At 42.6% G+C, this 22,065-nt stretch overlaps 1 pseudogene; it reads left to right on the top strand.

Moving 5' to 3' along the window:
- Window positions 1–7,044: 7,044 nt before the first annotated feature.
- LOC118996107 (polynucleotide 5'-hydroxyl-kinase NOL9-like) lies at window positions 7,045–20,776 on the top strand (annotated as a pseudogene).
- The last annotated feature ends 1,289 nt before the right edge of the window (window positions 20,777–22,065 follow it).

Raw genomic sequence — 22,065 nt, 5'->3', positions numbered from 1 at the left:
TAATAACTTTGTGAATTGAATAATGAACTATATATATTTTCTTTTCTTTGGGCTGCTAGAGAAATTAAAGGCAGTATAAAAACTATGGCAATTACACAGGTTATTGTTGGTTGAGTTTTAATGAAAAGTTCGGCCAGAATTCTGAATGAAATGAAAATGTGTGAATGAATGTTGGCTCTGCAAAAAGTAGCACCGACTCTCTGTGTTTCTATTCACATTGATTATAACATCACTGAAACCAATAATGAATGATATATTTATTTTTTTCTGAAGTATAGATTAACATTTTCCCTGTTGCACATGATTTTATAAAAGAAAATTCTAATTTAAAGCACAAAATGAATATCATTTACAAGTAAAAACCACAAAAACTCCTGGGGCTTATATTTCTTTAATGTTGGAAATATTTGTTAAAAATTATATTTCATAGTTTTTTATATTTAATGAATATGACTTTGCTTCCAGAATCTCTGATTTTTTATATGCTCTCCAGAGCACTTATCGAAGTATCATAAAATATCATTTTTTTCTCATTTTTTTCTCATTTTTATTTTTCAGTATAGTTTGACACACATTACTATGTTAGTTTCAGGTGTACCCTCCAGTGATTAGACATTACATAACTTACTAAGTGATCATCCCAATGAATCTTATACCCATCTGACACCACACATAGTTATTAGAATATTATTGATTATATTCCTTATGCTGTACTTTACATCCCCATGACTATTCTGTAACAACCAATTTGTACTTCCCAATCCCTTCACCTTTTTGCCCATTCCCCTAACCCTGCTCCCACCATCTGGCAATTGTCAAAATGTTTTCTGTTTCTCTGAGACTCTTTCTGTTCTACTTGTTCCTTTATTTTGTTGGGTTTTTTTAAAAAATTCAGTTGTTAATAGGTATACATTTATTGACATTTTATTGTTTTTATTTTTTTCTTAAAGAAGAACCTTTAATATTTTTTGTGATACTAATTTAGTGTTGATGAACTCTTTTAGCTTTTTCTTGTCTGGGAAGCTCTTTATCTGTACTTCAATTCTAAATGATAGCTTGGCTAGTTAGACTAATCTTGGTTGTAGGTCCTTGCTTTTCATCACTTTGGGTATTTCTTGCCAATCTCTTCTGGTCTGCAAAGTTTCTTTTGAGAAATCAGCTGACCATCTTATGGGAGCTTACTTGTAGGCAAGTAACTGCTTTTCTCTTGCTGCTTTTAAGATTCTTTCCTTGTCTTTAATCTTTTGCATTTGATTATGTGTTTTGGTGAAGGCCTCCTTGGGTTCATCTTGTTTGGGACTCTCTGTGCTTCCTGGACTTGTATGTTTATTTCCTCACCAGATTAGAAAAGTCTTCTGGCATTATTTTTTCAAATAGGTTTTCAATTTCTTGTTCTCTCTCTTCTTCTGGCACTATATGATGGAAATACTGGAATGCTTAAAGTTGTGCCAGAGGTTCCTTATGTTATTCTCATTGCTTGGGATTTTTTTCTTTTTGTTGTTATGATTGGGTGTTTTTGCTTCCCCATGTTCCAAATCACTGATTTGATTCTCAGCTTCATCTATTTTACTACTGATTCTCTGTACATTATTCTTCATTTCAGTGTATCCTTCATTTTTGACTGTTCTTTTTATTCTGTTGAGGTTCTCACTAAGTCAGTTCATTAAGCATCCTTATAACCAGTGATTCGAACTCTGCATCTCATAAATTGGTTGTCTTCATTTTGTTTGGTTCTTTTTCTGGAGTTTTATTTTATTTGGTTCTTTTTCTTTCATTTGGGACATGTTTTCTTGTCTCCTCATTTTTATCAGCCTCCCTGAGTTTTTTTCTATGTGTTAGACAGAGTTGCTATGTCTCCCGGGCTTTGTAGAGTGGCCTTATGTAGAAGATCTCCTATAGGGTCCAGTGGTACCTAATCACCCAAGCTGGGTACTCCAACTGCACCTCACCCGCTCTTGCATCTGGGCTGTATATATCCTTCTCCTGTAGGTGAGCCTTAATTGCTGTTGCCACATCAGTGGGATGGATCTGTCTCCAGGCCAATTAGCTACAAGGACTGGCTGCAACCACTGACCACTGACCTCTGATCACCATAGAGGATCATCCGTGCAGGGGCCCACCCCATACAGCAGGAATTACTTCATTGGGAGCCTGGTGCCTGGTGAGTTCACTCCTTAAGTGTTGCTTGTGGAGGTGGTTGGGTGGTGATACTTCAGCGTGGTCTGAAGCTGTCTACTGGGTGCGTTGGCTGTGGAGCCTCCTAGGTGATTCAGGCCAAGGTCATGTGCTCCTTCTGTTCTCCCCAGGGCCGCTAAGCATAAGCTACAAAATGAACTACCACTGGGCTTGGAGGTGCCCCAGTGAGGCCAAACTGTGAACCAAGGCTGTTTGCTATGAGTGCTGGGCCTGGGGCCAGTTAGGAGAGGTGTGAGCATGCCAAGGTCAGGTGTTGTTTGAGAGATTTGGTGAAAATCTGAATGGAAAAGGCCATTTGTATGGAAAAGACACTTGAAACAGCTTGGGTGGATCTGAAAACTGGAGGCAGAGGGCCTCAGAGAATCACCACAGTGGGGTAAATAGTATGAGCCAAGTTAATGGAATATCAGAAATGGTACCCCCAGCTATCTCTGTGTGGGGAGGGTTTGTTAAAGGAACAATGGTCTCTGCCAGAACTTCTGTTTGGGAGAAAGCAGACTCTCTCCCCAGATCGTGTCTTGATGCTGCACAATTCAGTTTCTTCCTGTATATCTCTGGTGTCTTTTGAGCTGCTGCCCCCAGGCTGGAGCTTAGAGCAAGTGAGTCTGGGTTTGTCTGTGCATGGGCCATTGAGAGGAACTGCCTGGGACTCAGGAAGCCTTTAATTAACCTCAGCCTCAGTTCTCACTATTTTTATAGCCAGAAGTTACGGGGACCTCTCTTCCTGGTATTGAAACCATTGGATTGGGGGTGTAGGGGCTGGTGTGGGGCTAAGACCCCTCACTCCTGAGATATCCCTCCCAATTTTCTTCCACCACATGTGGAAAATCTATGTTACACATCTCTGCCCCTTCTACTAGACTCAATGTGGCTCCTTCTTTAATTCCCTAATTGCAGGACTTCCATTCAGCCAGATTTCAGGGGGTTCTGAATGATGGTCATTCTATAGTTTAATTGTAGTTGTGATATGGTCGTGGAAGTAAGTAAGTATTTACCTATATTTACCTATACTGCCATCTTTGCAAATCTAATAGTAAATGCATAAAACATATTAGTAGTAAGTAATGTTTCTTTATATTTTTATGTAATATTCAATCTCTGGAATTAATTTTGAAATTCATGTGCCTAAATCTGCAATCAGGCTTCTATTTAACTAAATTAACAAACTAAAACCTAATTAAATCACAAAGGTTTTCAATAGTATTCAAGGGAAATGGTTTTATTTAAAGGGTACACTAACTTAGCTTGTGGATTTACCAATCTAGAAGTTATTTTGTCAGTATATTCCTGAATGCTGGATAAAAGGCTATATATATTAAGCACTGTGAGGAATGCCAAGCTTAATACAGAATAGATATTACTTGCAAGAAGCTTAAATTCTAATCGGGAAAAATAAGACATGAAAATACATGCCATTTACAATATGAGAGAAGGTGATAAAGACTACAAGAAAGGCACAAAGTGCTAGTGCTGTGGAAATAAGAGAAGGGAATAAAAGATTAGACGTCATATGAGCCAGAGTTGGATAAGGAAGGTACAGGTATGTAGAAATGGGCCCAACAAGCATTACAGTTTTTGAGCTCTTATCTACGATATTAAATTTTAGCTATTGGTTTACATGACTACCCTCATTTTACTAGGCAATGAGCTCTGAAAGCCAGAACCATGTCTTATCCCTTTCACATAGCCTCTGCTAAGTGAGACATCGACTGGAACTTAGCATTGACACATGTGTGTTCAATGCGGAATGGCTAGAACGGGGAGGAAAAGTCCCATGATGGTAACTCATGGACACTTTAGCTGGGGTAAGGGCCGAGTACAAGTGGTGACAAGTTCAATTTGCTGGGCAATAGCAGTACGAAGAGAAACAGTGTAAGGCCAAATATCTGTCAGGGACAGCTATTAGGAGGCCTGTAATGTCAGGTTGGGACTTGACCTTATATGTAAACTTGGACCTGGCAAATATATTTGAACAGGGAAGGACATAGTCAGAGTTGTGGAAAAGATTTGGTGGCAGAGGACAGTGAGAAAGCCATTGTCAACGGTTGTCTTAGTCCCTCCGAACAGCTATAACAAAAATACCATAGACTGAGAGCTTAAGCACCCAATTTTTAGTTTACAAAGTCCTGGAGGCTGGACAGTCCAAGGTGCCAGCAGATGTAGTGTCTGGAGGGGGCTCACTTCCTTCTTTACAGACAATGTTCTTCTTGCTGTGTCCTCACAGGGCAGGAGGGGCGTGTCTTCTGGAGTCTCTTTTATAAGGGAACTAACCCCATCCATAAGGGCTCTCCCCTCGTGATGTAACCATTTTTCAAAGGCCCCTACCTCCTCATACCATCACACAGGAGGTTACAATTTCAAAATATAAATTTAAAAAGGACCCATTCAGTCCATAACACCTGGTCAGTGATAATACTGGTGGGCAATAAAGTAGAAATAGTAGGGATGGCAAGCAAGGATGGTAAGATAGGGGACACCTGTCACATGTAGGCCCCACAGGACATAGCAACTGGACAATTTAAGGTTCACAGGAGGAAGAGGAAAGAACTGTAACTGAAAGGTTTCTATCCCAGCAGCTGAGGACGAGTATGCCCATCAGGAAGAAGCACACATGAGTGAGAAGCCTGAGGCCCCCGTTCTAACTGTGCTAGGTATAGCATGACCCACTTCACAGAGCCAGCAAGCGCCTCTACCAGGGCTCGCTTTCAGACTTCAGCCTCCAACGAAGTGCTGTTTCCAGCACCCAGTAGTCTCCTTATACCGAAATACAGAGATGATGGGCTCCAGTTTGAAAATCGACTATTCAAATACATTTCACTTGCACTTTGAAATAGCTAATACATTCAGAGGGACTACATTGTGTTACCCCAATAATTCAGATTCTGAAGCCCTAGTCCCCGATGTAACTGTATTTGGAAATAGGTATTTTAGGAGGTGATTAATGCGAAATGAGGTCACAGGAGTAGGGTCCTCATCCAGTAGGATCGATGGCCTTATAAACAGACAACCTCTCCCTCTCCCGCCTCCATCCTCTCTCTCCACACACAATGAGGAACAATCATTTGAGAACCCAGTGAGAAAGTGGCAACATGCAAGTCAGAAAGCGAGCTCCCTCTAGAACCTGACTATACTGGCACTCTGAGCTCATGTTTCCAGGCTGCAGAACTGTGAGAAAATTAATTTCTATTTTTTAAGCCACCCAGTCTGTGGTACTTTATGACGGCAGCATGAGATGCCTTAGACACACAGGTTTCTAAATAGGACAGTAAGGAGCTTAAAAACTTTGAGCTCAATTATCACACCAGTGGAAACTCTACTTTTCCTTTCAAGTAGCAAGCGTGTTTTTCACATGCATTTCTGGTTTTAATGCAGGCAAATTACATGCTCTGAACCCTTCACTGGTGAGTGGGCTGCATGATCCTCAGAGCAGAGCCTGCACTTTGCCCACCATGGTGACTGGCACCTGGAAGGCACGCAAACATTTTTTTCTGAGTGAATGAATATTGCTCATCTCCCTGCCTGGGTGGTAGGTCACCACTCATTTTACTCTGAGCAGAAATGTCTCTCACCGTCCTCAGAGCCCCAAATGGACACCACAAGCTAGTGTGGTACATTCCTCAGGGTCTTTTCTCATTAAAAACACTTTCTGTGCTCAACCAACCACACTAAAGAAGCGACATGCAACTGGTTTTATGAAGCTCACTAGCAGATACAGAACAGTAGTTTTATTTTACAGAACTACTTCAGCCCATTGAGACACCCCCCCCCCCCACACACACACACAAACTGAGTATGTGTAAATAACCCAGATGAAGAAAAACATTAAGTCATTCAGCAGAGCAGAGAAGAATATTCTTTTATTTCTATGTATCAAGAAGAAGTGAGGTCTGGCATGATTTTACACGATGCTAGGAAATAAACCTGATACTTCTTTAGATTTTAATGGCACAGTTTTACCCTCTTTGGTTTTAATTTGTAGGAGGATATGATCAATCCTATAATAGCGCCATGTTACAATTAACTACTGTGCTGAACATCACATAAGTATTTCAACCCTGTGGCCTAACCCAATTGTTAATTCCATTTCTGTGGCTTGACTTCAGACCTGCCCTACTCATCAAAACCTGGCAAGTTTAGCTTCCTTCACCGTAGTCAGAGACAGACGGCACTGCTAGGAAACTGAAGTGTAATCCTTCTGAAATTGAAGGGAGTGTGGAAAGTATGTGACTGCCGAAATTTACCGAGAGGATTAAAATAGCCCCGTGTTTGAAGCTAATTTTGCAAGATAAGATCAGAGAGGAGGAACAATTCACAGTGACTTCTCAGAATATCAGATCTGGTTATTGCTGTGAAGTCCTTCTATAGAGCCATTTGCGAATGTTTATCCAGGACCAGTCCCTGTGAGTGGTATCCGCGCAGCAGATTGGTAGCCCAACCCTGGGTTGGGAACTAACAAGCCATTACTGACTCATTGTCTATTCATTGTAGACTGTTTCTATGGAGGATTTATAGAAACAATACCAAGGTGGCACCAAGGTGGCTATCAATGCTGTTTACATACAATTTAGAGGAATAAACCTGCCCGTTCTGCCCAGGCTGGCTTCCCTCGTGGTCCTGGGGAGTAGCGTTTTAATCCTATTGTGACGTGATCGTTTCACCGCAAACTGCTCCGCGGAGGCCTGTAATTGGAGCACGGGTTCAAAACTGGATTGCTGTGTGTTTAGGAAAGCGGGGGTCATTTCACATTGGCGCCTCTCAGGTCTCCGTTGCAGGAGAGCAAATGTATCTGTTATCTTTGATTGTGAAGAAAATACTCAGAGTCTGTACTCACAGACACACACATTAACCATGTCGTCCTTCATCCACATTACCCGCCTCCACGAGGCGGAGGGTAATGGGAAAATGCGAAACCCTTTTTTGAGAACAGCAATTAAGTATTTACCAGCTGCGTATCACGGAACACCAGCTTTATGAGCTAAAAAGTGGAGACTGGAGGTAAGTTAACAGATGAAAAAGTCCAACAATTAGTTCTGCTTTTTTCTAATAATGCCATAACGGTGGCCTCCCTCTGAAGGCCCAGGAGGCCTCTTGTCTTTATGTTTTTAACTCCAGTGATGGGTGAACTCGAAGGAGGCGTCAGGATGAAACACCTTCTTACACTCCCCAGCTTCTTTTCAAAATCACCAAGTGAGTCTTCAAACCATTAACAGCAACATGTATTTATTAAGGATACTCTGTGGTGGGTGCGGGGCTCCTCTGGATAGTGAACACGGGGGACAAACAACGGCCCCGTGGAAAGAAGAATAAAAACTTCACCATCGGATGCCAAAAGTGACTTAACAGTTTTCAGGGCTTTGCTTCGGCCTTTCTAAAACCCACAAAAAAACAATGCTTAGAGGAGGGCGAAATGAAAGCAAAATTATGTCAGCGGAAGAGAATGTCATGTTCGAAAGTAAAGAAACCACTAAACAGACAAGCAAACAGACAGTGTGGATATATTAAAAGGAGAGGGAAGTAAGGGGAAAGAAGTGGCGAGAGGGGACAGGAGGGCGCGTGGAGAGGGAGAAGAGAGACTTTCCGCATCACAAAAGGAAACGGAGCGCCGCCAGCGCCGCGGCAGCAGGCCTCTCGCTCCACCTGCACAAGAGCCCAGCTGGTCCTCCGGTGCTGCCGAAGGCAGGCGCGGACTGGCGGGGCGGGTGTGGGGGGTGGCTGCCTGTGTTGCAACCTGCGGCAGTCCCAGGGCTCCAGACCACGGCCTCAGCCCGGCTCCCAGAGGGACCTCAGGTGAAGACCCACCCCAGTTGCCTCAGGAGTCTCTCCATCCGGTTTCTGACGGTCGGGACCACGCCTTGCTGCTGTCGCCGCTGGAGCAGGGTTTTACTTTTAGCGGGATCTGCCCTGCCACTTGCCCATATGACCAGGGGCAGGTGCTTGGTTTTACATCAGCCAAGGCCAGCCTTCCCAAGGTGCCTTTTCTTCCCGCACCCACCGTCGCCCCACCATCAGTGCAGTTCACTATTGTTGTTGAAGAAAAGGAGAGAAAGGAAAAGAGGAGGAAAAGGGAGTCCGGACCTTGCTCACAGCACGTCTTACTCGGGAAGACAGGAGCCGGCTAATGCACTTTTTCTCCCGAGTTCCGTTGTGATGCCAGAAAATTTGTAAACTTCATAAACGGCCCTTCAGGTGTCTCTTACAGCTTTGTGCACGAGAGCCCCACTTTCCAGATTCACTGAGCATTCGGCTTGACGCTTGTTAGCATTGGGAAAAAGAAGAAAAAAACAAAACAAAACGAAAAGGGCCTTCGTTTAACGGAGAGTGCCCTTTCAGCCCTGGAGGTTAGTCAACAACGTCTCCTGTGAGGAAGGGGATGGCTGCCCTGGCGTTCTGCTTTCTGGGTCTCAGGACGTTGGAAAGTCAATAGTTAATAGATACCTGATTAATCCGTTGTTAAACAGTATTTCCTGGGCAGACTATTTGGAATGTGATCTGGAACAGACAGATTTACTCCTCCGATTGCTTTACTTAATATTACAGAACCAGCCCTGGGACCACCTTTCACCCACCAGAGGACACCATGGACAATGGTATACTTTGGGAAATCTGCTTGTAAAAACAACTAAGAATCACATCGAGATAATAACTCTTGTAGGAGCTGTGTTTTCAGCTCCTACAAGAGAAAGTCCCCATTTATCGTCAATACAGTTGTCTGGTTTTGCTTCTTGCTGATTTGATTCAGTTGCTGTCTGCCAGCCACGTTGGGCTGAAGTAAATCAGCTGAAGTAAATCCATGCCATGTTCCCCGCTGACCATATAGATGACATGGATGGCTTGTACACCAAAGAGCAAATCCAAAGTCAGGAACAGAGGTTTCTACCTGGCAAAGTTTGCAGACAATTTGGAGTTTGCTGACAAAGTAGAGTCCAGTTGTATTTATGGACGTAAGCTGATGTGCATCCAGTCGGTCTTTGCGTTTAGAAAAACTTCAAGATGTTGAGTCGAGTGAGAGCTCTTTATGACTCGGGAGTGTCAGGTTACCTGGGCCCCCTGCAGCCCCCAGTGCCGAAACCGCTTCATGCCTTACATGGTCTGACACCCTATCAGGTCCCTTTCAGTGCAGTTGCCCTCCAGACTTTTCACACTGATGTTGCTCCTACCCGTGTACTATATTCTCTGAACGTCAGCTGGATTGGTCTTTGCAAGATCCCAGATGATGTCAGAGGACAGGCAGGGGGCCTGCCCTGCTTGTCCAGACTCCAATCTGCGATTGGGGTTTGAACTTTGGAGAGGGCTTTGACGTGGAAAAGAGGCTTTACCACCTCTTCACACTTGTGCCTCCAGAAGAGCTAAGAAATGTGAATTGTCTGCGGGTTGTTTTCACATCAGTTCCACAGTGTGTCTTCAAGAGCCAGTGTGGGTTGAGGGGAATACTTTACATCAAGGCAGATTATCATTTTATTTTTTTTTTATTTTTTTCTAATTTATTTATCTTTAGAGAGGAAAGGAAGGAGAGAAGGAGAGAAATGTCAATGTGTGGTTGCCTCTAGTGAGTCCCCTGCCGGGGGCTGACCTGCAACCCAGGCATGTGCCCTGACTGGGAATCGAACCTCGATACTCTGGTTCGCAGGCCCGCGCTCAATCCACTGAGCTACACCAGCCAGGGCCTAGATGATCATTTTAGATTTTCTTGAGCATCTGGGAAATTAGAGCAAGAGATTTGCTCCAATTTGAGGAAAAGTGTAAAGAGAAACTACACTCAAAACCTAAATTCTATTGAAAATCAAACACATGCATTTAATAAGGGGAGGAACTTTTAATACGGGAAGAAAGCTTGACTTCGTCTCCAGTCTGACATCAGCAGAATGAGCGGCTTTTGTGTCTGCAAACAGTGCCCTTGTGTGGCAGAGCTTCCTACACAGATCATGGAAGTTTATAGTAAATTCAAGTCCCTTCTTAAAGCCACGTGTCCAGTTTTGCCCTAGTCTGCTGTGTGGTTCATCGTCCATGATGTTTTATTTTCTAAAGAGATAATAAAGCAGAAGGGAAAAGGTTGTATGCCATTGAAAGAATACAGTCGATTCCATAAAAAGTTCTTTAAGGACCTGGTTGTTGGAATCAGAATACAGATGGGGAGACTGGACCCACAGAAATGTACCAAGGAGAAAGGCAGAACAGCCAGCGAGGTCCAAGAGTAACAGTATGTGGAAACATAGGCACCTTGGCCCTTGCCCCGAGATGGCCAGCAGGGGTGGGGCCCCTTGGTCTGCCTGGGGCTGGTGGTCATTCCCATCCCCTGANTTCAAGTCCCTTCTTAAAGCCACGTGTCCAGTTTTGCCCTAGTCTGCTGTGTGGTTCATCATCCATGATGTTTTATTTTCTAAAGAGATAATAAAGCAGAAGGGAAAAGGTTGTATGCCATTGAAAGAATACAGTTGATTCCATAAAAAGTTCTTTAAGGACCTGGTTGTTGGAATCAGAATACAAATGGGGAGACTGGACCCACAGAAATGTACCAAGGAGAAAGGCAGAACAGCCAGCCAGGTCCAAGAGTAACAGTATGTGGAAACATAGGCACCTTGGCCCTTGCCCCGAGATGGCCAGCAGGGGTGGGGCCCCTTGGTCTGCCTGGGGCTGGTGGTCATTCCCATCCCCTGATCATGTGATGCTATCCAACTTCTCTTCCTTTCCTGTGGGTCCACTGTTAAAAGATTGTGTTTAGTCTTTAAATATAATCAAGGTTTAACAGATGAAATTTGGATTCAAGAGCTCTTCTTATTTAATCAGATATTTTTATGATGAAAATATTGCTCTTGAATCCAGAAAACCTCTCCTGGGGCCCTTAAAACTAGATTTGTACTAACTGACTTCTCACCTGAGACTGAAGACACAGTCTGAGCAGAGCTGGACACCAGCCTGTTTGAAAGAGGCCTCGCTCTTTGAGGAAGGCCCATTCTTGCCTTTGGGGAGTTGGACTTGAACTTGTACCTATGGACAGCTCTGCACCATTGAGCACTTTCTCCTGGAGTGCAGGAAGCTAATGACCGTGCCATTCACCCAGAAGGCCAGCCATTCTTCCTCTTTTCCCTGGTGGTCACCATCCCTTATCCTCCAAGGTAGGAGTGGTTTGGTGTGCAGGGAAGAATGGTCTGGGTCACACCGTTTGAGTGGAGAATGGGGACATACTTAGTGAGGCAGCATTTAAGACTGGTGTTGTGGTTTTCAGCTTCCTAGCAAATCAAGTTGAAGAATGGTATTAGGATATTCAGGTTTTAATGCCTATATTCATTTAAATAATTGATTATCATTGTTTTTAAGTACTCAGCATCTCAGAGACCCAAAGACTTGCAAATTCTCACAGGAATCTTTGTCACTGCAGGGTGAATTTTAATATTCTGGAAACCGGTTAAGGTCTAACTTCTTAGTTGCCTCTTATTTAAATTTAAATTTAGCCAGTACCTGTTTTTGTATCTTGGCCTTGCAAAGAATTTTGAGACAATCTGCCACCTTTTTGCCTCCTCCCCCGGTTCCTTGTATCTTTGTAACAATATTCACTGTAGGTCATTAGCAGCAATCTCAGAATGAAAGTGCTGGCCTGTGATTTGCCTTTTCATTAAATCCAGACTTCTCTTTAGCCTCACATCCTGCTGACACTTAAGGATGCAGTCTTTCTTCAGGCCCTACCTGTAGGAGGAAAGTGTCAGCTATTGGGGCAATAGACTGGGAGCCTATGTGGGCCTTTTTCAGGGGATTCAGAGGTCCTGGGGCCATGGCTCTGTGGTCAGCCCCAGGGTGAGCAGGCCAGACCTGCGGCAGTGCCGTCGTAGACCTCAGATGTCCATTTGATTAGCAGTGGCAATGATCTGGGCTTGTTCTTTCTACAGCCTGTTTTGGTTCAGGATGCGTAGGAGTGAGCGGCTTTGGAGTTACTCTTAGTCCAAAGTAGTACATACTTATTTTAAGAAAATTAAAGAAATATGGGACTTAGAATATGAAAATCCTTAGTTGTCGAATTTGTGATTATTTTAAAGTCAGTTCTTTTATTTTTTTTAAATTTTTATTTATTTTTAAGATTTTATTTATCTTTAGAAGGGAAGGGAAGGAGAGAGGGAGAGAAATAAGAATGTGTGGTTGCTTCTTGTATGTCCCCTGCTGGGAACTGGCCCCTGCTGGGAACTGGCCCCTGCTGGGGACTGGCCCACAACCCAGGCATGTGCCCTGACTGGGAATCGAACTGCAATCCTTTGGTTTACAGGCCTGTGCTCAATCCGCTGAGCTACACCAGCCAGGGCCAAAGTCAGTTCTTTTAAAGAGATCCATTTATAGGAAATGAGAATAGATATGAGAATAAATGATAAAATTTATTAAAGTAGATATGAGCATTAATCATAAAATTCTCAAAAACAGAGAAAAGAAACTGATTTGCTTTTGGGTGTATAACTGATTTCACTTATGGGAAAATGTGGGCTGACCACGAGTCCTGTGCTAAGAAAGAAGTCAACAGGTGCACAGGCACACACACACACACACACAAACTCAAGAATTTCTCTGACATCTCAAACACAGCTCCTGACCATCATTAGCCATGGAAATCAATCTCAACAAGACCAGCACAAGGTTTCTCTATGGGCTGAATTGTGCCCTGAAAACATGATATGTTGGAATCTTAACCCCCAGTACCTTAGCGTGTGACTTTATTTGGAGTTATCTTCACAGAGATAAGTTAAAATTAGACCATTAAGGTGAACTTGAATCTCAAATGACTCCTTATGAAAAGGGTAAATTTGGGCAGAGACAGACGTTCACAGAGGGAAGATGATGTGGAGGGACACAGGGAGAAGCTGGCCATCTCGTGCCAAAAAGAGAAGCTGAGAACAGATTCTCCTTTTAAACCAATCCTGCCAACGCCTTGATTTTCAATGTCCAGCCTCCAGGACTGTGAGACACATCTGTCGTGTAGGCTCCCCGGGTTGTTATGGCAACGCTAGCCAATGAATATAGTCCCACAGTTGCAGGGAGTGACTCTCAGTTGATAGATACTTTGGTACCTTTCTCCCTCTCCGAATTTCTCAGGAGCACTTTCATATTTCTCAAGATGAACCTCAGGGTTGAAGAGTCCTTGCCTTCTGCACAGCAGTGTGTGAATTCTGTGCTGATTTTTTGCTTATATACCTCAAACAGGCAAAATTACCCACAGGCAAACACTTCTGGCTTGCTGTCTTTAGGATCTACAAAGTTCAAAGCCTACTGAGATTTGAACTTCCTAGTAGTTCAGAAGTATAACCTAATACCAGTATCCTGGGATGCAGCCCAAGGCTTTGCCCATAATGGCTACAGCCACCAGTTAGAGAGCCACCTTCATATAAGTGCAATTCCCATACTTTCAATAGGTCTCCTGGTGACACTGCACGCTTTGCAAACACTTCAGCACGATAGGCAAACTACCTGTGCCGTTGCCCCACCGGAAGCAGGGCACACTAGCTAATGGATTCCCTGGTGGGGCCAATTGAGGGTCCTCCTATGCTGTTGCTTTGTTCTTAGAGTCCCTGGGAAGCATTCTCCATTACCCCACACCGCCCCACCTCCCTCTTTGCTAGTACATTTCCACTATGATTCCAGAGAGAGACCTAAAAGATTTGCGTGACAGTGATTTTAGCAGTAATTGCCACTACGATGTCCCAAAGACATCCATCGTGGGTCATATCCTTCCCCGTCTTTTGTCCCTGAGAGGCAGTGTACTGTGGTGGGAAAGGGCAGGAACAGGATGCATGACCTTGACAACATCAACCTCACCTTCCAGAAACTGAAGGGAGAGGAGAGTGTGTACTGGAAACTCTCTAGATTCCGTCTCAGATAATTTTATTTCTGCTAATTCGAAGGGTTCCTCTTTCCTAAGGCCTCCCTGTTTCGCTGGCTTGATGCCATTTCCAGAGTGATCCTTTATCAGCCCTGTCTGGCTTCATCAACCGTTTTCTCCAAGGTGAAAGCTTTATAGTAAGTGCTCCTATAGCCCCCCGTGAGTCTCTTTTACAAGTAAAGAGAATGAACACTCTATACCTCATGTGAAACCCTAGCACCTCAGTGGTTGAAGTGGATCCCTTTCACCACCAGAAAGCTCTGTTACGTAATGTAACTATTAGGCTAGGCAGAACTTCATCTGATGATAAAGGATAGGTCACAGAAAGTTCGTGCCCAATAACAGAAGTCGCACATCGGTGTTACCAGGAGCACACACACGCATGAAAGGATGCTGCAGCCATCAGTAACCACGTTTGGGGCTGCTAATTATTATTAGCTTAGTGATAGTTATTGCCATCCTCTCTCTTTCTGCTGATTTAGTAAAGAGCAACTAATAACATTGAGAGGTCAAAGGTACAAACCAAATGGTACTCCTTGGCCAGACACAGTACAGTTTCTAATGAGCTAATAAACGTTGTGGGTACAGTGTGTGTGTGTGTGCTTAACCCAAGAAAATTAAGCTTGCTAGGTGGCGGCCAAGGCACCCCTGACTACAACATTTTCTCTCCTTCCTAGCAAATCACAGACCTACCACATATTTCCTTTGAAACCCTCCAACGTAGCAAGGACTAGCTAAAGAATTCCCCCTTCTGGCTACACTTTGAATCTTCTTGAAATCGAATTCAAAGTATCGTCATTCTTTTATAGACACAAGTCTAGAAACTCATTCTCCAGATAGAAGTTTTGAAACAAAACACAGGGACCTCTGAGCCACGAAGGGCCCCTTAGTAATTAAGATAAAATAAGGATCCCCACACTGGCTCTCTGTTACAGATCTCTGAAACAGCTCGATACTTCACTTCACTGGGCTGAAGCCCGTTTGGGCCATCGAGTTGAAAACTGCTGTATTATTATTCTTTGATGTCTACAGCTTAGTAGCACAAAGCTGGTCTCTGAGCACTTACTCTCTATAAAGACACTCCAAACGTTTGGCCTTTGGGCTGTAAATATTGTGTCACCATTGATTTTTAACATATAAAGTGTATTTTCCTGAATGTCAAGTATTTTCAAAGTGCAGGGCCTCCCAAGAGCACAAAGTAGAAGGAATTAAAGATGATTTAAAAGCTAGAGCTACAAGCAAGCAAGACAGAAAGGCAAGGGAAGGAAAGAGTGAAAGGGAGAAATGAATGAAAGCAATAATCCAAGTACCATGCCCTCTGTCATGGTTCAGTTTCAAATGTTACATGGAAAGTTATCTCATGGTCACTAATGACGTGTTAACATCAATATTTTCAGTTCCATTCCTTTTCTGTACCAAATGAGCTGTAAAATGCTACAAACAGAACTATAGTGAAATCTTTACAGAAACCCTTTCTCCTTCATTTAACTACCTCTTCACTCCTTGTAGGAAATAAATGCAAGAAAAATGATCAAATACATTCTATCAAATCCTCTGCTTCCCAAAGAGTAAATTATACTTCAAAGTAACTGCTATCAAATACACTGTTAGAGCTTTCATTCGTATTAGAAAACTATTAGAAAATAATTCAGAGCAATTATTTATGCATTAAAAGGTGTCAAATTTCACTTTCATGTCTTGGCGCGGCTGTGGAAGGCCAAAAGATTTAGAGTACATAGGTGACATTTTCCTGCTGTTTCACATGTGAGGAGAAACATCCTGAGCTCTCTCTCAGCCCCACAGCAGATCACCTTGCTGTTTCTTTATCAGCCTCCTGTGCCAAGTCATAATCAGACCATCAAGTTCAGTTTCTGACCTCCCAGATGCAAGCGGAGCCGTCTCTTGGGATGTAAATGCGCTGGGGAGCTATTCTCTTTCTCGCAGTCAATCAGGCAGCTGCAACTGAAGTTAGGAAAAACCTCCTTACACAAAACATTCCTGAATTTGAGTTTTGCCTGCTTGTAAAACCAAAAGAAAGGTTTTGTCACCTGACTTCAAAAGGATGAGTGGTAAACACCACCCAATAAACCTTCCCATCCCTCACTGTTTTATAACATATATCAGTGATTTTCAACCTGTGTGCCACAAGAATTTTTAAAACTTGCACTACCTGACTATTTAGTCAGGGGCACTGCCCTCTTTTCCCTGAGATTGTCAAATAAAAACGCGACCACAGCCAACACAACAGTAGCCCTTGGTGTGAATGAGTCAAAATTATACCTATTTTTGTCAGGTCAGGGAAAAATACACTCTTGGTGTGCTACAGAATTTTAGTAATTATGCATGGCATAAGATGAAAAAGTTTGAAAATCTCTGATAATGCAAAGATGACTCAATTCTAAAAGAGTTTAAAATGTAGAACTATAGCTTCAACATGCAAATAAATAAAATTGTCAAGCTAAAGCATTGCTGGAATAGATCGGAAGTCCAAGGGGACCTATTTTTAACAAGCAAACCTGTCAACTCACAGGTGTATAAGGTGGGGGATAAATGCTAACACCTTCTGTCAACTTCATGTGAATTACTAACCACATCTTTCCTTAAGCTGTGCTGGCTTGCTTGGCAGTTTTAAGGTGGCTGTTTGTGATTCTGGTAATCTGTTTATCCCATAATCTTCTCCCATCTCCATCCTCTTATATCTGCTCCTGACCATCACTAATTAACTGGAAAATGCTTTAATATCCATCTTCCTAGCAGCTATCAAGCAGTAAATACCCACGTTACTTAATCCTGCCCCATCACACCTAGTACAGCAACCATGCATGTTCTCCAAGGATGTTTCTCAGACTGCTCACAGAATAGGATGACTATGTTTAATTCCAAATGTGAAGGTATTTATGCTGACTCTGTATGGTGCAAATCAGCCGGTATTCACTGAACTCTCCTCATAGCCTCAGCTAAATGCCACAGCGGGTCACCAAAGGAAAAGCAAAAAGAAATTAGCCTTTGCCAGGAGAGAGGGACATTTCAGTCCCAACTCTGCCACGAAGTCATTGCACAACCTTTGGCCCATCATCTCTCTGGTCCTCAGCTTTTTAAATTAAAATAACTAGCCTGCTGGACTGTAAGGTCTCTCCAGTATTTCAAATAATTCATGTTTGCTGAGCCTTTAAGACGGCCTTTTTTTATTATACATTAAGTGTGTGGGTGTATGAGGTGGAAACTGAAGGAAATGAAGGATAATACCGAAGGGTAAAATGATAAACTATATATATGTGGTCATTGTTTGACCACAAAAGAAAAATCTAAAGTCAAACAATGAACAAGTATGAATTGTTCATGGTTATGAGAATAATACTTATAGAAGAGAGAGAGATTTACTTTTCTAACTATTTTATTCAGAAAACTGACTAGTATTTGCATACACAAGTAGTTTAAAATACTGATGACAACAGATTTAATCCAAAATTATGTTAAAATTTTGACAAGCGAAGGCCAGTCTTTTAGAAATTTTAGGGCATTTTAAGTTTTTATTCTTAATTGCAATAAGAAAAGCTATTCTCTCTTAATGGATATATAGCAATTATAAATCAAAATTTTATTTGATGTATGTTTGCAAAGAATGGCAGACTTATTGAACAATTTCCAGAAAGTTTTAACTGGAGTTACTTTAAGGCTTCCTTCCAACTATTGCTAAAAACCATGAATATGGTAGATATGATGTGGCCACATGAACTGTAAAAGTAATTGCAGGCTACAGTTAGCAATGGAATTATAATGAAGTGACATCACACTAACTTTGTGATGTCATCGTTAGTTAATTATTCCTCCAATATGATAATCATTAAGAATCCACCCATATGCCAGGCTGGGGACTTCAAAATTCAGTTTCCTTTCAGGACTTTGTAGGCCTTTAGGTCAACAGTTCCAACAGACAGTCCATTTTCTTTCTCACTCCACTTTCTTTTCCACAGTGGATTATCAAATAACAATATACTTGGTACACAGTTTAGGAATAGTACACGGTTCAGTCCTCTCACTTGACGATGTTGGACAAAATAAGCACACATTGTTAATCTATACTATCCGAATTTCATGGTTAATACTAAGGAGCTAATATTCATTCATTGGTTCACTTGATCCTTAACTTCATGCCAGGCACTGTTCAGCGTTGTGGCTATATTACTAAGCGTAACAGAAGATATTTCTTGCCTTCTGGTAACTTACATTCCAGTGTCTAGAAGGCAGATCAGAAACATAATAAACGCAAAATTTGAAAAGTGCTATTTAAAAAGTGGCAGCGCATATTTTGGACTATTTTTTCCTTATATAATTGTTCTGTCTCAGCAATGAATAATGCATTTGGCTTTTACAGCATTCAGATGATCCTGTAATTAGACTCATTTCTGAGGTCTTTCTATGGTTCATGCATCAAACACAGGCCCTTCAGGCAGCTGTGCTTGGGTCTGCAGGCCTGGGACGTTAGAGAAATGAGCACAGTCACGTTAACACTGCCCTCCCTCCCTTACTCGTGTAAGATACTGTGATTGCCCAAGGCATTCTAATTACCCAGTACTTCGCAACCAGGCTCTAGCACACACCTGCCAGAAACTTGAGAGGGGAGATACTGCACCAGGATGTTTATCCTGCGTGGGAACCCAGCTGGAAACCAAGTTCTAAAGATACTGGAAGTGGCATAAAAACTACATGCCTTCAGAGTTCAGTGGCAAGTCCCTGGAGTTCTCTCCTTTGGAGGATAGGCAGGGCCTCCTCAATCACAGTCCCTCATTCCGCAAAGATCATTCACTGGCCTAAAAGCTGAGAGTGTGTTTCTGCCACCACTTGGAATTAGAACCATGATTTACAAAGCCAGGTGACTATACTTCTCCCCGGGATATACGAGTATATCTGAAGGGTTTCCAGTTGAGGCCTGTGGGTTGTTTCCAGAAAAGATGACCTTTGATTGAGAGTTATACACAATACTCTTCTCAAATATATTGCTGCAAATACATGGTTTTGAAAATTAAGTAACAAGTATATGTTTAAATGGATCCTCAAATTTAAAATTGAACACATTAAATCATTAGTATTAAAGTAAAAATGCAAGTCTCATAATGACATGGAGAAATTTATTATTGAACTTAAAAATTAATATTTTTCTAAGGAGAAAAATGTTTGAATCAACATGTCTGCTGTTTTTGCTTTTTCTTGCTGATAAGTTCTCCTTTCACCAACACTTTAGATTTGTAGTATGATGCTGTTTTTTAGACACTGTCTCATATAAAATCCTAGAAAATAGAAAGAACTCCATAAAATGATTCGGTTACCAGGCTGTCAGAAGCAAACTTAAGGGGAAAAAATGTAAAATCCATTTGCTTATTGCAGATACTTGCTGTGTTAATCCGATAATAATAGGAGGTATAAATAATTAACTGCTCACATGCTACTTTGTAGTTGGAAATCAGGACTCTCATTTTTCCATGGAGCAGAATAATACAAAACCTGAAATTCATCCTGTTTCCCTGTGACTTAGGGGATGCAAATCCTCATGTGGCTCCTACAGAAATCTTACTTTCACCATTGAATTTGTACTCATTTGTCTGTATAGACCTTGTTTATCATATTACCTGTAAAATACTACCCTCGACATACTTCAAATTAAAAAGATAGGGACCAGAGAGGAATGTTATCAAGCCTATGCCCCTGCCGTGTGGCGATATTCCTCCTCGAACACCCCCGACGAGTTTCTATCATCCCACTTGAAAAGTATTCACTGAAAGAGATTCCAAACTTTGCTCTCCATGAAACTCAACTGAGCATTTGACAACTTCATCATTTGGAAGGTGTACATTGCATTGAACCGAAATCTGCATCGCTATGGTAGTGATTCAGTTTCCTCTGTCCATCCTTCCCACAGCCAGAGAATGGCGGCTCTGGCCATAGTTCCATCATCCCCCCTGTGAATCTTACTACCACAGCACAGCTGGGCGCTCTCTTCTCTTCCATTGCAAACATTCTAGTCCCATTGATCTTCCAGCCCTATTTTTCTCATCCTAAAATTTTTACTTGCCGTGAAACCACTCTAGATGCAGAGTGGTAACGTTTCTATCCCCTCAATTTCACCCAGAAATCCTGCTTCTAGTTTCCCAGATAGAAAGAATGAGAGTGTGTACAATCTAGTTCAGAAGCAGAACCCTCCCAGTGGGAAGAGGTCCGCGGTGGTACGATAATGTCTGGATGTTTCTGCATGTGGCCCATAGAACTGTCTCTGGTATCGTGGACAATTCCCTAGACTCAATGAATGTCTCAAAGGAGAAGGTGAAGTCTCACCTTTTGGTCACAGATGTACTGACTGGGTTTGGATTTTAGCCCAAGAATCACGAAGGAAGCTTATTAAGAGTACAGATACACTTCACTGTGGCATCTCTTCTCCCTCCCTAAGCTCTGAAATGGGAGAGCCCAGGACAGAACCCAGAATCCCCACTTTAACAAGCCCCTCTCCACAGCCCCCTCCCCACTTCGGTGATGCTCAGGCACATCTTCTGGAAATTACACTTGGGAGGGGGTTTCGTCTACCTGCCATTAATTACCCTTTTCTTCTGAATTGACCAGAAGCAGGATGTGACTTGCATTCAGAAAGTACAGCAAGTGCAGATGTCCTCGTCAGGAGACCTCATCTCCATGGATTCACTGGAGGAAGGGACGAACTTGGTGGAACCTTCTTAGCACGGCCTCCTCAATTTGTTGTGTGGCAGTGCCAGGGAACGGTCTGCCCTAGAGGTCAAAATCTGGTTTGTATAAATCGTGTGTGAGGCGGTGAGCCTGGATGAGATCATTTAGGAAGTGATGTAGACACACTTGGGGGCACTTTCCTGTTTGCCGACTGGGAGACATGAGAGAACCAGTTGCAAAGGAGACCACTTTAAAAATGTCTAGGATGCCACTCTCATTCTCCTCGGCTTCATTCTGCATTTCTAAACCAAATGGAGTTTCACATCCCCACATCCACCTGAAAACATCTCAAGAACTAGTTAACCTTAGGATAGGACATTCTTAATCTGTTTATAAAGTCCTGCATGGCCTGGTTGGCAGCCCCCCTCTGTGGGTTCATCTAGAAACTGTCACCCACCCAGGCACACTACTTTCTTTTCCTTCTTCCAAGGGGATTCCTCTTTCCTGCCACTGGGCCTTTGCACAAGATATTGTACTTCCTTGTACAGTCTTCTCTTTTCTTTTTCCCTGTTTCCCCTTCCCTAATTTAGTCAAATACTCTCTCATCCTGTCTGTGCATTCCAAGCACATTGTAACTTTCTGTTGTAGAACTTAACACATGACCTTCACCTGTGTGATCATCTGAGTGTTTTCTGCCTCCCCTCCCAGATAGTAAGCAGCATGAGGACAGGGACCATGATCAGTGTTTTATGCATCTCCAGCCCCTGGCCAAACACATGACATGAAACGATGCCCAGTAAGTCTTTAAAGGGAGCATTAATGAATACTCTGAAATACTCTGCAGTCTTATTTCTAAAGACGTGAGCCAATAGCATATTTACATTCCCCGAGTTGCTCAAACACACGCATTTGTATCACCAGAAGTACCCTCCCAATTGATATAGAAAACAACAGTCCACTTCTTTTCTGAAAAGTATGTTCTAAATTTAGTTTCTCTTACATTTTGCCCATTTCAAAGAAACGTCTCTTTACAAGCAAGAGGTGGAACCATAGTTTCAGACACAGGCAGTTTGTGTTTGATGAGTCTCAAGGCAAAGAAAAAGGGTGCTAGGAATTGTTTGGAGGGCACTTGACCTTGCATAAGGCAATGACCTGTGTTTTACTGTGCTGCACAAATTATGGAATATGGACACAGGATTTGCAATAAGAAAAGGTCAGCCTGGCAGGAAGTCGCAGAACCCGTGGAGGAAAGGAGCTCACGCTGCTGGGGGCTAGAACTGCCGCCTGGGGAACACAGCTGATGCAAACAGGCTCTCAGCCCGGCGTGCTTCCTTTCTGGTGTG

This window comes from Sturnira hondurensis, unplaced genomic scaffold (assembly GCF_014824575.4).
Source record: "Sturnira hondurensis isolate 20B ecotype Veracruz unplaced genomic scaffold, ASM1482457v3 Scaffold0010812, whole genome shotgun sequence".
NCBI lineage: Eukaryota > Metazoa > Chordata > Mammalia > Chiroptera > Phyllostomidae > Sturnira > Sturnira hondurensis.
The sequence above is the reverse complement of the archived record's forward strand: the minus strand, read 5'-3'. Positions and strand labels throughout refer to the sequence as shown.